Source organism: Rhipicephalus microplus, chromosome 7, assembly GCF_043290135.1.
Source record: "Rhipicephalus microplus isolate Deutch F79 chromosome 7, USDA_Rmic, whole genome shotgun sequence".
Classification (NCBI taxonomy): domain Eukaryota; kingdom Metazoa; phylum Arthropoda; class Arachnida; order Ixodida; family Ixodidae; genus Rhipicephalus; species Rhipicephalus microplus.
The window spans coordinates 109,019,029-109,033,246 of NC_134706.1; the positions used below are offsets into that span (position 1 = coordinate 109,019,029).

Sequence of the window (14,218 nt, forward strand, 5' to 3'; positions counted from 1 at the left end):
GTATACAGCATTGTCACTCACTCGCGGCCTGCTAACACGCCGTGTTTAGCCCAAACGACTGCTTCGATCGTGTTTGACTTCGTGAGACCAAGACTTGTTCCACATGCAGTACAGAATGGTCTAGAAAGAGTGCACTAAATCTCACTGCACTTGTTACTTATATGCGCCGTTTGTTGCTTGAGGAGAAACGCGGCGATACATTTGCGTTACAACGAAGTGGCAGTAAATGTTGGCCTGGAGGACGTGGACGTATGAACTTCATTCATCAGAATAGGGAGTGGGAAGGGCGGGGGGGGGGGGGGGGGAAGGCAGGCTGGATGGGCGGCCAGATGGAGACCCAGGGAGCCGCAACCCTTGCAGGTCAATCCACCAGACTGATTTGCATATGCCAGTTCATTACTAATGATACTTTATTCATCAAGTGTGAACATGGAAAAGTGCATGGGTACAGATTCACTGGGAGGTCCCAAGGTAAGAACCGCAGGTGGGACCTCCCACGTTCGTGCTCCTAAATCATGGTTATACGCAGATTTTTTGTTTTTTGAGGGAGGGGAGGGGCACCTTCTTGATCTTAAGTTTTGATCTTAAGTTTTGATCATCTGCGACGCAGATGATCATTTTGCGTTATGCATGCATGGTGAAAAAAAAAATCGGTGTGGTGCATGGGCCTGGAGTGCCACACCCTGGCTACGCCACTGTCCTGAAGAACCTGTGCTGTTCTTTCGTAAGATCCCTTATTGTCGGCACTTCTTGCGCCTTCTATCGGAGATCGCTCGAAGCTATCGAAGAGCGCGAACTTTAGAGACGGAGCACGCTCGCCTCACCTGCGTCCCCTTGCTTCGATCGTCGTTTGCATTCTGGTGGTGTTAATGTGTTCAGTGGTTACAAAGTCGCGCGTTGATTGTAGTTCATAATCGCTATACTTTATTATAAGTCTGATTATTCTTAGATGAATAGTGAAACTGGACGAATTCATCTTCGGTCGTTCATGATGGGCACGCTCGGGTACATGATGTCTTTTTCATCGCTGTTGTCATCAGGCGTGAACGTATCGAGAAAGCATTTCTGAAACAAACAAAAACAAAATGTTTATTGCTTGCCTCTCCTATGAGAAAGTAGACTACGTTCTATCGACTCGAGGAAACGGTAAAAGAAAAATGCGAATGCGAAGATTTGGGCAAACACTAACCTCGTGTAGACACACATGCATAAGAATGAAAGCTTGAGCGATTTCGTACGGGTTCATCTCGGCTGAACAGCGCACACGGACCGAGGACGAAGGAATAGAACACAGACGTGCGCTTACTCGCAGCTGGTTTTTATTTGGAAAAGAACAGATAATATACATGTGAAGTGCCATTTAAAAGAAAAGGCGAAAACATCAGTGACAGTAGAAACAACCATACACGCCGCAAGCAAAGAAAAAAATTATAACATTGCTATCATCTTCTGCAGGTGCTACAAAGATAGTCAGCGCTTGTCTGTGTTCTTTTCCTTCATCCTGGTCCTGCGTGCGCTGTTCGACCAAGATAAACCTATACATAATACATGATAACTATTGATTTCCGTGTCAAGAGACGTCGAGAAAATCTTGTCTGATAAAAAGAAGAGAAATTCCTTGCATATAGGGCATCGCGTACCTTCAACGTTGAAATGCAGTTCTTCATAAAAGCTTTTTTCCCTAAGAGTTGTCGTGATTGTAGGAAATGCGTGCGCTGATAGTGAAAAAAAAAAATAGCACGACATCGCGTTTTCTAGTCGCGGGATGTGAATTCGCGACACACCGTTTGTAAGCTCTAACACTGTTGCTAAGACGTGTGAACAGCTGGTCAGTTTCAGGCGGTATTCGTAGGTGTCTGGCAACCACGAAACAACGCAGCGCCATCTCACTTTTCAAGTACGAAATTCAGAAAGTCATCCTTGCATGATTTATAAAACCTTGCTCGAACACCACCACTCATTTAATTTCATGGTTATCTGAGAGATTACTACATATTAATCACATATAAACTATGCATTGTGTAGTATAATTTAGATTTAAACAAATATTCATTTAGACAAATATCGATATGCGGACTTAAGAAGACGCGAGAACATCTTTGCCTCAGCTTTGGTTTGTACGTGTTAAAGGCCAGCGATTTTTGTTTTGCCACCATGAATTTACACCACCCACTTCAAGCTTATGATTCGCTATAGGAGTGTAAACTACTGTCAGAGCTTCTATTTCAACGCACATTGTTGCTGACGCCTTTTGCGTTATCTATCTATCTATCTATCTATCTATCTATCTATCTATCTATCTATCTATCTATCTATCTATCTATCTATCTATCTATCTATCTATCTATCTATCTATCTATCTATATCTATCTATCTATCTATCTATGGTAAATATTCTATCGAAATTACCAGGCTAGATTACTATGTTAGAACAAGGTTTTATTTTGCATGACGAACATCGGACCCCCTATTACCAAAGAGGTGTTGTGACTGTGCGTTTGTTGAATAAATCTAAACGTATTCGCTGCTGACACCCTTCCAGATTACCTCACTTAAAGGCCTGCTCCCGTGCCCCACCGTAAGGGTAATACATTAGCAGTACTCACTCGGTAATATTTGAAGATGTTCTTCATAGATTTGCGTGATTTTTTGGGCTGTGAATGCGAAAGAACTCGTTATTGGTTATTTTGAAAGTCGGGAACAACTACACCATGTGGTCTAACGTATAAGTGGAGACATGTAGTCGACCAGTAAAGAAGTGGATTTTACCTGGGGCATGTTACGAATTCTCCGCGTTACCTCCAGAATATCGTGGAAATACTCTCATAATGACAACAAATATGAATTAAAATTTGACTTCACCTGAGAAAAAGTTCTTTATCACGCAGTATTTGGCATTACTTCATCTTACTGTTTGGTAGTATAGAAGCTGTATTTCACTTGTCATAAAATAATTGCTTTCATAAAATAATTATTTATATAATATTCTGATATGTTAGTTGAATATGTTGTTCTCTATGTCATGTGGTAATGTAAAAAGATATTGCTGTGTTAACTTTTTTGCTGAGGGAATGCTTTTCACTTTTGCCAAAAGCTTTTCGGGGAACAAGAGCCTATGTCAAGCCACGACGTCATTTGCTGCTGCCACAGTTTCTGTAGAGATACACAAGAAATAGTTTAGGTCATAACAAGGCTAGCGTTGCCTCAAACTAGATTATAAAGAACGGACCATGCAGGTCTAAAATAGTATAGTTAAAAAGGAACAAGCAAACATCAATCACAATACTTCATTTGAAATTGTTAAGTACATTTCGGAAACAAACAATTGACTCCGGTGACGTGGCGCGAGAGTGCGTCACCGCCTCGCCGAGTGAGCCAGTGCGGTCGCCTTGCGCATCGCGAGCGCTGCGTTGCTTTATCTGATAAGTGAAACAATATGACAGAACTCGCTACTGACAACACGTATCGAAAGAGCCCTAACGAGCAGGAAGTCGATGAGGGGCACCAAAATGTAGCGCACATGTCGTGCACAGAGTTTGTGACTCTCCATTTAAAGAATCTACTCGTTTCTGGAATAACATGCTTGCCTAAAACAATGACGTCATCGTCGGTGTGATGAACGGAGCAGTCGGAACTGAACGAACAGGAACTGCTGAGCTTCCGTGCTACGCCCTTCCTCGCGTTTCAGAGCGATGGAGCTACCATACACAACAAACCAGTTCGCACACTTAAGGGTGCTATATGCCGCGTCTTTGACTAGTACTTTACAACAAGTGATTTTGGTTTTTCACAGCACTCTTATCGTGGGGTGTTAGTAATAGACACAGCAAAGCATCTTTAAGGGTGCAAACTGGTATAAGTGTGTACTTTCTTTCTTTCTTTCTTTCTTTCTTTCTTTCTTTCTTTCTTTCTTTCTTTCTTTCTTTCTTTCTTCCTTCCTTCCTTTCTTCCTTTTTTTTCTTTCTTCCTTTCTTTCTTTTTACATGGCGTGGTTGCTTAGCCACTCAGCATTTGTACAGCTAGACTAGCGGACGCGGGTTGAACTTCCGACAACGGCGGCCGCATACGGACGCAGAAATACGTTGTTATTTGTTTTGAAAATCAAGAGAGAGAGAGAGAGAGAGAGAGAGAAAATATAAAAAAGGCAGGGAGGTTAACTAGACCAAGTTCAGTTTGTTACCCTAAATGCAAGGAGAGTAGAATAAGGTTGCAAATGAGAGAAGGAAATGGACATAGTACAACACACATACACCCCACACACAGTGCGTAGTTTCACAGGTGCTCGCTCAGTTATGTCGTTCTCAAGAATTGTAGAAGGGCTCATGTGGCTTTCTGGGCTCATGTGCTTGAAGGCCAAGCACCCAAGATCTTTTTCATAGTAAAGGGTCGATCATCCAGTCTTCTTAACAGTCGAAATCTCTTGTATCTCATGCGCCATATCTACTAGAGTTTATGAGGCATGCCGCTGGAGGGAACACTTTATTAAATAATCTTCACCACTATTATTATTTATCAACTTGCACTAAAAAAGCTGGTGTATAGATGCTACTGCATTTTGCAACTACCGAATTGCGGACGCTGTGGTCGGGAATCGAACCCGCGTCTTCGCGCTTAACACCAAGTCGTCTATATTGCAAAGCTACAGCATACTGTTGGTATTAATACTTGATCTAACGAAGAGGATTTAAATTTGGTTAGTAAGCACCCGAAATTAATTTTAGGCACGCTGATAATGCACTGTTTTTTGCATACGCTTGTCTGAATTGCTAGCTTCTGCATACTTGCACCTGTTGCATTTATCTCATCTGAATTTATGAATAACTGAATAAAATCTCGCACGACTCCGTACGCACTTGCCCAAGACGGCTTGAAGACGAAAGACATCCGCTGTGGCTATTTTACCGGACACGTTACGTCATTGCCAATGCTGTTTTTATGCTATTTTTATGTTTTGTCCATGTGCATATATGGTTACACACATACGAATGCGCACACAATACGTAAAGTATAGTTTACCCCCCCCCCCTCTTAAAAATTTACTGCCTACGCTCTCAAGACAGATCGAGTAAAATTACCCCCGTATTCTAGAATTTCCCTTCACTCAACGCTTCGCCTTCACTTGAGAAAGCTGATGGGAGCGCCATCTCTAGGTACGGCAAGTCACTGAATATCAGCGATAGTATGCTGCGATTCTTGAGCAGCGCAGCGTCATTTTCAGCCGAGTGGTGGCGCAGTGCTCAACTCTGTCAAGTGAAGGGTGAAAGTCGAGTCGAGGATTGTTTGTGAATACGGGGGTTAGTGTCTTTTTGTCCCACAACAAATAATCGTAAAGTGGCTTTTTTTCTTGGCTCAGCGCTGGCCACTTTCCTGCTAGCGAGAATGCGATGTCACGATGTCATGTTGATAACTTGCATGTCGTTCGTGGTATGAAAGTGCCGGGTGGGTTGCCATAATTCAAGAAGAAGAATGCAAGATATATATAATAATTACGATTTCTAAAGATTACAATTTGTCTCGATCTTTTCATAGGGTGTACGATGCTCTTCTGTACATCCCCATGCGACCTCGAAGCATATAGCTATGGCTTTTGCCATAATCATATACAAAGAAAAATTCACCTATCTCCCACTAAAGAGAACTACGTGGGGATGCGAAGCAGCTCAGGTTTTCACTTGTGTTTCCATTTGTTGCTTCCATTTGTGTGTTTCCGTGTGCTTTTCATTTGTGTGTGGAGTTGCGTATATGTAGCGTAACACCTACGTTACCCCCCCCCCCCTCCCGATTTGTTTGAGAGTGCAACGGAGCCAGAGCGCGCAGCTTTGGCAGAGAGATAATTGGGAGAGGAGAAACAAGCTCTTCCTCCTCTCCTTGTGCTCACGTGAGGAGAGGGTAAGAGTTAATGGTGGTCACGCCGCACAGCGGATTGAACTCGGCCATAAGCTGTTCCGCATCTCAAAGACAGTGGCTTCCTCCTTCTGGTCACTTTGGGCAAGTGCAGAAGGCTTCTATCAAATCTATCAATGAATGTGCACACTTACCGTGCTTTTAAATAGGGCCCTTTTAAAACATTGAAGGACTTTTTTCACCTACAGAAAACAGAGACACGTCACAAGTTTGATGGAAACCAACTCTAATGATACGAGAAAGACGACATTCAAGGAGTCGGTTACTTGTGAGCTGTTGCAAAGGTGGGATGAGTAACAGGTATGCAGCCTAATTATACAAGCTACATGACGCGACAGGGTCAAGTTTGCTCTGCTTAACGATACCGCGTCAATCTATTTATTGCAAACTGTGAGACGTACTGCGCCACATCTGACTACCTCAGGACAAAATTATTAAAAACACATAAGGAAAGGAAATGCGTGTATCAAATGAAAGATTCAATAAAAAAACGACGTTTCCGCTTCCATACGGAAGACTTGTTGACAATTGTTGTGAACAGAAACACAATGGAACGTCGTGACAATTACGTGAGGGAACATCGTAACAGAAGCCGAAACTTCTTTTATTCTTTTATTCTGTCGGTGTACTTGCTTTCCCACGTCATGTTACATTCAGACAAGACAGGTTTTCGGTCAAACTCGCGATTTGAAGAAAATAACATGCCACTGAAAGACTTTACTTGTTTGAGAAAGTTTACACTTATGACCTTTTTATAGAATTCATATTGATATTAGGATTCCATCTCGGTAATATTCATCTCGGTATCACACGTCACGATTATGGGCCTTGGTTTAACTCGCTTAATCGCGCATATTGACCGCTTTCGTGCCTATTCAATTGTTTCAAAAAAAAAATTAACGCTTGGTAAGATTTGCACGTGAACTCTAAAATGGTTAATTTATTATTTTTGTGTTCTCTTTGTAAATTTATATAGTGCCTATACAAGCGCATGAACCGCGAGTGAATAGTAACAAGGTGGTTTAGTCCGTCTAGTATGAATAATGCTTCCGACAAATATAAATCGCGAGTTGCGAATGAACACACGGCTCTCTAGAGAGATTATAATGACCCCCCCCCCCCCGAAGAAACTGTACGTGCCTCTTATAAGCGAGTGAAATGCATGGCAAGCCAGGACTGTCGAAAAATGAGTCAATAGACTCTTTATTTAGGGTGTAGATGCCCAGAAGCACTGTACTTACTCAACGCTTGTTCTCGCAGACGTGATGACGTCAATTTTTCGTCAGTTTTTTGTGGTAGCATTTTGTCAGGACCTTCGCGAATTTTCCGGGGTTCTGAGAAAAAAAAAATGTGCAAGCTCACGTGACTAAACGTTGAAAGTCTCTCCAGTTCTAATGCCCTCCTTTTAAAGCGATGGCGTTTAAGAGCTCGTTTCGCGGAAATTCTAGTGTCGGTCTTAGCATCGTTGGTCGCAAACAGGAGATATGCGTTATTCGTGAGCGTAAGTTTGAGTTAGATGCAAATAAAGAAACAATAAATATCTTCAGTTGGAGTGAAAATGGAAAGCAGGCCTTCTGGAGGTGCTCGGCCACACAGCCATGCTCCTTGGGAAGAAAGGAAGGAAGGAATACGAGAGGAAAATCGCAGTGAGGTTAACCAGACAGTAATCTTGGTTGGCTACCTTACGCAGGTGGAAAAGGGAAAGGGGAGCAGGAAGATGAGAAAGACGGAGAGCAAGGAGTGGAAGAAGAAAACAGAAAAGGAATTAAGAAACTGATGAACAAATACTCTGACACTTACGTAACTCGTTGACACTGCACAATAGTCAGGCCCGTATCCACAAACCAAACGTAACATTATCTCGTGTTTTCCTTCGATTTCTGTACACTCTATATACGTGCTACAAGGGCGCAAAAACGATAACCAGGTGACGATAACTAAAAGACTGGTTAGTAAACACCGGCCTACTTTGTTTGATAAACGCAACAAAGGTAGAATTCCGACAGGCGAAGCACAATATAAGGATAAGATTGGTTTGTGAATACTGCAGAGATGTTCGCAAAGGCCCGTAGGCCTTAAACCCACAATAGCGCCTTAATCACAGTAACGCGTTATTACGTCTCAAACGTTTTCCATTCCCGGATGTCAGTCTTTTTACGGAAATCGTGAAAGCAAATGTGGGGGCGATGTAGCGATCTTTGTAACGGAGGCCATCACCTGTGAAGCTGTGGGCGAGCTCTGCATTATCAGCCCAAATATTGAGAGAGAGAGAGAAATAATTAAAAGGAAGAGACAGGGAGGTTAACCTAGACGAATTGGTTTGCTATACTGTACGGGGGTGGGGAAAAGGGTCAGAAAAAGGATAGCTATAGAGAGATATAAAATAAATTTAAAAAAAACAAAAAAACATGCGCACAATATTGAAGCACTCACGCTGCGCGTATACGCGAAAAGCTTTTTTTGTGTGTTATCTACCGCCCTCTGGTGACTTTAATCTGTTTCTTAACTTCATCATGTTGCAGAAGAAAGTTTGAACCTTTTTTTTTTTTTTTTTGGAAGGTGACTGCAATGCAGACATGCTTGTGCACACGCACTGCAGGCAAGAATTAGAAGATTTGTTGATCGCGAACAGATTGAGCAATGTCATTACAGAACCAACATGAGCCACCGAAGAAACTGCAACGCTGATAGACCTTTTTATTACAAATGTTTATTTTGATGATGTAATAGCAGATGTTATTTATACAGATATTAGCGACCATTTAGGCATATTTATGTTGATCACCAATACCTGTCGTTCGATAAAAAAAAAACATCAGTATGCTACGTTCAAGACATCACCCCACAATCTCTGGATGATTTTCGTAACTCTGTTAGTTTGCAACAGTGGAACAATGTTTTTAGTTCAAGCAGGAGCGGCATGGCATATTCCTCTTTCACAGTGACATTTGAAAAGATATACCATGAGCATTTCTCATAAAAAAAAATTAAAAAGCCTTCCAAAGCTCAAAACCCTGGGTTACATAAGAATTATTAAACATGATCAAGCATGCATGAGCATACCCTGTATGCCAGTTTCATTAAACATAAAAGCCCGGGTAGTTTTGAAGAATATAAGACATATCGAAATAAACTTACTAGTAAACTAAGAACCGCCAAAAACATATATTTGCACAACTTATTTTCAGAACCTGCAACTAGGCAGTCCGACGTGATATGAAAAAATTTAAACTCACTGCTACGTCCAACTAAATCTGAGGTTATTCCTGATAGCTTTCACCAACAAGGTGAACTGTCATCAGACGAAAGACTAGCAGATTCTTTGAACAATTTTTTTGTTAAGCAGACAAATTCTGAATATATATACTCAGCAGCAACCCTACTGCTCTCGTTACTAAAAACATTAGTGCAAAGTCATTGTTATCTAATCCTACCAACTGCGTCGAAGTTTTTCTTCGATAAATTCAGTCAAAAATAGTAAGTCGCCGGACACTGATGGTTTTCAAATAGGACCTCTAAATAATGTACTCGACCTTATTTGTCCTGTTCTTACTCACATATATAGCCTCATTCTATTGTCTGACCAACTTCCGAAAGACATGCAGATAGCTCGAGTACAGCCGATTTAAAAAAAAGTGATAAAAATGGTTTAGGTAATTATCGCCCAATTGCAATTATACCGATATTCTCAGAGGCATTGAGAAGATTATTCACGCTAAAATTTTTTCGTATATAGACAAAAATAATTTATTGGCTGATCCTCAACATCGCTTTAGGAAGCACCGTTACATCGGGACTGCTCTTTTCGCCCAAAAAGAAACAATATTAGAAGCTTTTAATGATAAAAAGGTAATTATGTGAATATAGATCGATATTTCGAAAAAAATTGGTCTTGTGAATCATAAAACCTTACTGACTAAATTACACGCTTATGGTATCCGTGGTACAGCCTTAGAGCTCTTCGAATCTTACTTATCGCATAGAGCACGATATGTACAGCTAGGAAAAGAAAAAAAAATCTAGTTTTCAGGTTGTAGGAGTCGGAGCTCCGCAAGGGAGTATCCTTGAGCCACTCCTGTTTATAATTTATGTAAATGAAATGCCGAATTCCAATAAAGCAAAATTTATCTCCTATGCGGATGACACAGCAATATTTATTGCCGCTACATTTGAGACTGAACTTGAGCATCAAGGGAACATAACGCCCAGAGAATTCAAAAATTTGGCGGAAGCGGACTGTTTACGAATAAAGGCCAGCGAGACAAAAGTCATGGTTTATATGCGAAAAGGCAAACAATTGCAAAATCTAATAAAAGTAAGGGAGGTGCAGATGATTTAGAAGTGGTCAAAACAGTCTCCACATTAGGTGTAATGTTTTCGAAGAACCATAGTGGTAATGATCACGTCGAATATCTTAGTGAAAAGCTTTCTTCTGCTGTAGGAACTATAGCTTGCTTTAAATATTTTCTTCCAGTTAACATTAAAATTTTGCTTCACAGTGCTCTAGTGTTTTCGATTCTACAATACTGCAACCTTCTCTGCGGCACGACTACAAAGAAAAACCTAACGAAATTGCACTTACTCCAAAGAAGAGCCGTGCGCTCGCTCCATTGCCAATGTCCCACGCTTATTTTGTACGAAAGATCTGTTCGTAAAGTTTGATATTCTACCTGTGTTCTTTTTATACAATTATCGCTTAACTTTAACCTGCAATTCATACTTAAAATCCACTAATTGTATTACATTTTCGCTAGTTGATTTGAATGTAAACCACAGAATTCGTCATACTAGTCTTAAGAGAAAATGGCGTGTCCTTACACCTCGAAACAAATATGACGAACAATCATTAAAGCATACTGTGCCAGTCACACTTAAAAATTTACAAAGGCCGATTTTGATTCTCTGTGCAACTCTAATCAAGAAATAAGACTATTTTGTCAGTCGTGCCACAGAGATTTCTAACGTTGTACAATATTTCTATTTCTTTGTGTTTCTTTCCTTACCCTCGTGTTTAGGTGGTGTATAACATGTTACCAAAAAGCGTATACTTGTGCGTATAAAGACCTGCTTATATATACTTGTGCATCGGGTATGAAAGTGCAAATGCGTGAAATCCGCGTTTGCATTCACAGGCACATATTTTCTTTTGTGTACATATATAAATGTGCATTGATGCATACAAACTTCCTGTTCTTTTTTTTTATTGGAACTGTAAAGTTATTGCCTATTACTTTGTTTTTAATGTGTCATGCTTATTTTTTCTCTTCAATGTGTTGCTGTCATTTGTAAAGGGGGCAGGACCTCTATGAAGCTGTAGTATCTTTCAGTCCAGTACCCTCTCTTTCAAGTGTGAAGAGAAAAAAAAATTGAATTGAATTGAAAATGTCTTAAAAAGCTGCTTCGCAAAAAAAAAAAATTGCTTTATAAGAATGTCATGTACAGAAAGGAGGCTCCCCAACGCAAGTACTATTGCGTGGCAGAATAGCAAGATCGCAATAGGCATCAAAACATGTGAGTTGAGCTATTCGAGTGGGTGGTTCAAAGCTGCCGACACATCACAAAGTGTGGAGCTGTGCACGCATGTGTCAATTAACAGACACGTATATGGGCACTTCGCCAGGCCACAAAAGTAAGAACTATGTAGTAGTGAACAGTTTGCAGCTGTTCTTGGCGTGGGCATTCTGGGACAGTTTGAAACGGCCAATGTTACGCGCGCAAGCGTTCCTTTTCTTTGCGGTATTATTGAATCCGATTCGCACGGAGCCTGATTACGCTATCGGCTTCTACTCTCGAAGGCGAAGATAAAGCGTCCTTCAATTTATTTCTCATATTTCGCACAAAAAATTCAAGTGCACAAGTAAGTGTACACTAGCGAAATTTCTGTTTCCCTTTAAGCTTACCTCCAATATACCACTTCTATCTTGTATCGTGCAACTGTGTTAAACCTGTTCTCTCATTTTTTAGTTTGTCGCTTCTAGAAATTTTGTATCTCATGTCATTACAAACAGGTGCCAGCAAGTGTTTATCTATCATATCTATTTATCTATCATATCTACAGTGTTCCTCTATGAACTCTCATGTTTTTATAAGTTGAGTGCATTTTTTTCGTCGGGTAAAATGAGTTTTGTATTATTTGTTAGTAAGCTATTTTTCATGCAAACATTTGGCTTTTTTTTCGTTCTTACGTTATCATTATTTCATTCTATATGTATTGCTTTGTTATTATCTCACTTTTGTTTGCTATTTATGTGCTATTCGCCAATATATGAAATTTATCTATATTGACCATTGACTAATTGCAGGTTTGCCTGAAAGTTTTGCAACTCGGGGACCTCCTTCAGTACTGAAGTTGATAAATAACGAACTTAAGAATTGATAAAAATATCTAAGCAACCAAAACTAAAACATATCTTTTATTCTCCTGACTGGTATGGTGGGGCGAATGCCGTTAATCTCCTTAAATTAACAATCCAAAACATTAAAATGAATCTACAACAGCTTATACTTTCTGTGTACTTCTTAACGCAACCAGAGCATAAAGCAAAATTAGTAGTCTTTTTTTCGTCTGTACCAGCTGAGGATCAGCAAGAAACGTTTCGGCGGAGAACGAGCTTAGGGTGACGTTTTTCACTGAGAGGGCTGATGACGGGAAAATGCCTGAATAATAAAGAGCCGCACAGTCATCACATACCAGCTTTGTAGGCTACGTTACAATTAAAGAAACCTGAACATCCAATAATCCAGTGTAATAATCTTACATATTCATGCGGATGATTCCATAAAGGCTGTCATGCACTTTAAAAAGCTATTGTGCTCAGAGAAGGTCAGTTAGTTAAGAGCACATAACTTAGGACGATGAGCACTGTAGGATGACCGACATTTCTGAAGTCCACTCTACCGAGTTGGCTGCGCAAAAGTGCATTTGCATGCATTTTTTTTTTTTAGATGAAAAGGCCTCACCGGCTCTGATTCATTGTTCTTGGCTATTTGTTTGTGCACTTCGACCCGCAGCACAGCTTTCCTGCAGGCCTCATTGGCACCGATAACTGCAAAAAGAAAAAAAATACAGATACTATTTCATAAGCCCTGCACCTCCAGAAAGTTCATAGAAAGCAGCAGCCTGAGCCGAGTGCTCAACATTGTCGTGTCAGTGCAAATGTCGCAGGGCTGCTTTTAAGCCTAAGATGTGTGTGTGTGTGTGTGTTTGTGTGTGTGTGTGTGTGTGTGTGTGTGTGTGTGTGTGTGTGTGTGTGTGTGTGTGTGACACAGAGAGAGAGAGAGAAAGAGAGGAATCAAAAGCACGCGCATATGCACTTTTGGGAAAAATAATCCACTGATATTGACGCTGATTTTTTAGTGAATGAGTGAATGCATTTTTTTTCAGTGCAACGGAAGCAATGTGCTTCGGGCGAAAACGTATTACGATAGCTTGAGAAGCGCAGGAAGCCCAAAAGAGCACGAAGTAAAAAAAAAAAAAAACACGGAGGCGCACGAACGGGTGTACATTCGCAGGCTTTATATATACGTGCTCTGCAAAGTGACCAAGGAGAAGATAGCGAATATTAACGCTCGGACATTTATTGTGAACATTTCATGTGAGCGTAATTCAATTCAATTCAATTCAGTTCTTTATTTGCAAACCGTGAAACATACAGAAACATCATGACTGGTTGGACACATAGCCGAAGGCTAGTTGGGGGTCCAAAAAATGAATAACTAAGGGGTCGATGTACCAAAAAATATATCACACGCATAGAGATAGTTATCGTGCATCCTTAATTTGCGCGAGCGAAACAAAGGGAGAGTTAAAAGTGTCGGTAAATGCACGATTGTTTTTAACAGTTCTAACTTACGAAAACACAAGTAAACAAAGCAGTTTGTTGCATTATTATGAAGGTTAAAATATGCATGGCTAATACCGAAAACAAAAACCAAATAACTGGGTGACAATGCTATTTTCAAACGATTTCACAAGTTTCTGGCAGACACACATGCATACACACACACACACACACACACACACACACACACACACACACACACACACACACACACACACACACACACACACACACACACACACACACACAAATGACATCATAATTGTTTTCATTGATAAATATTGTTCTGTGTAAGTAAGTATTTCTTGAGCACTGATGAAAAATTATTCGACTGTTTTATTTCTGCTGGTAGTTTATTACAAATTTTTGGCCCTGAAAACTGCAGCAAATGTTGTCCGTAAGTATTGTTAGTTGGAGGAAGCTTGAAATTTCCATATATTTTATTTCTGGTTAGACGAGAGGATGTGCAAAAT

At 40.5% G+C, this 14,218-nt stretch overlaps 1 protein-coding gene and 1 long non-coding RNA gene across 6 annotated transcripts in view; one reads left to right on the forward strand and one right to left on the reverse strand.

Moving 5' to 3' along the window:
* sick (sickie) overlaps positions 1–14,218 on the forward strand; it is a 1,179,025-nt gene that overhangs the window by 749,256 nt on the left and 415,551 nt on the right. The gene's annotated exons all lie outside the window — the stretch shown is intronic.
* Positions 6,039–12,953, reverse strand: LOC142767041 (uncharacterized). Its single transcript, XR_012884723.1, has 3 exons — positions 12,865–12,953; positions 7,146–7,238; positions 6,039–6,086 (listed from the first exon to the last, which is right to left on the reverse strand). It is a non-coding gene; the product is annotated as an uncharacterized LOC142767041 (long non-coding RNA).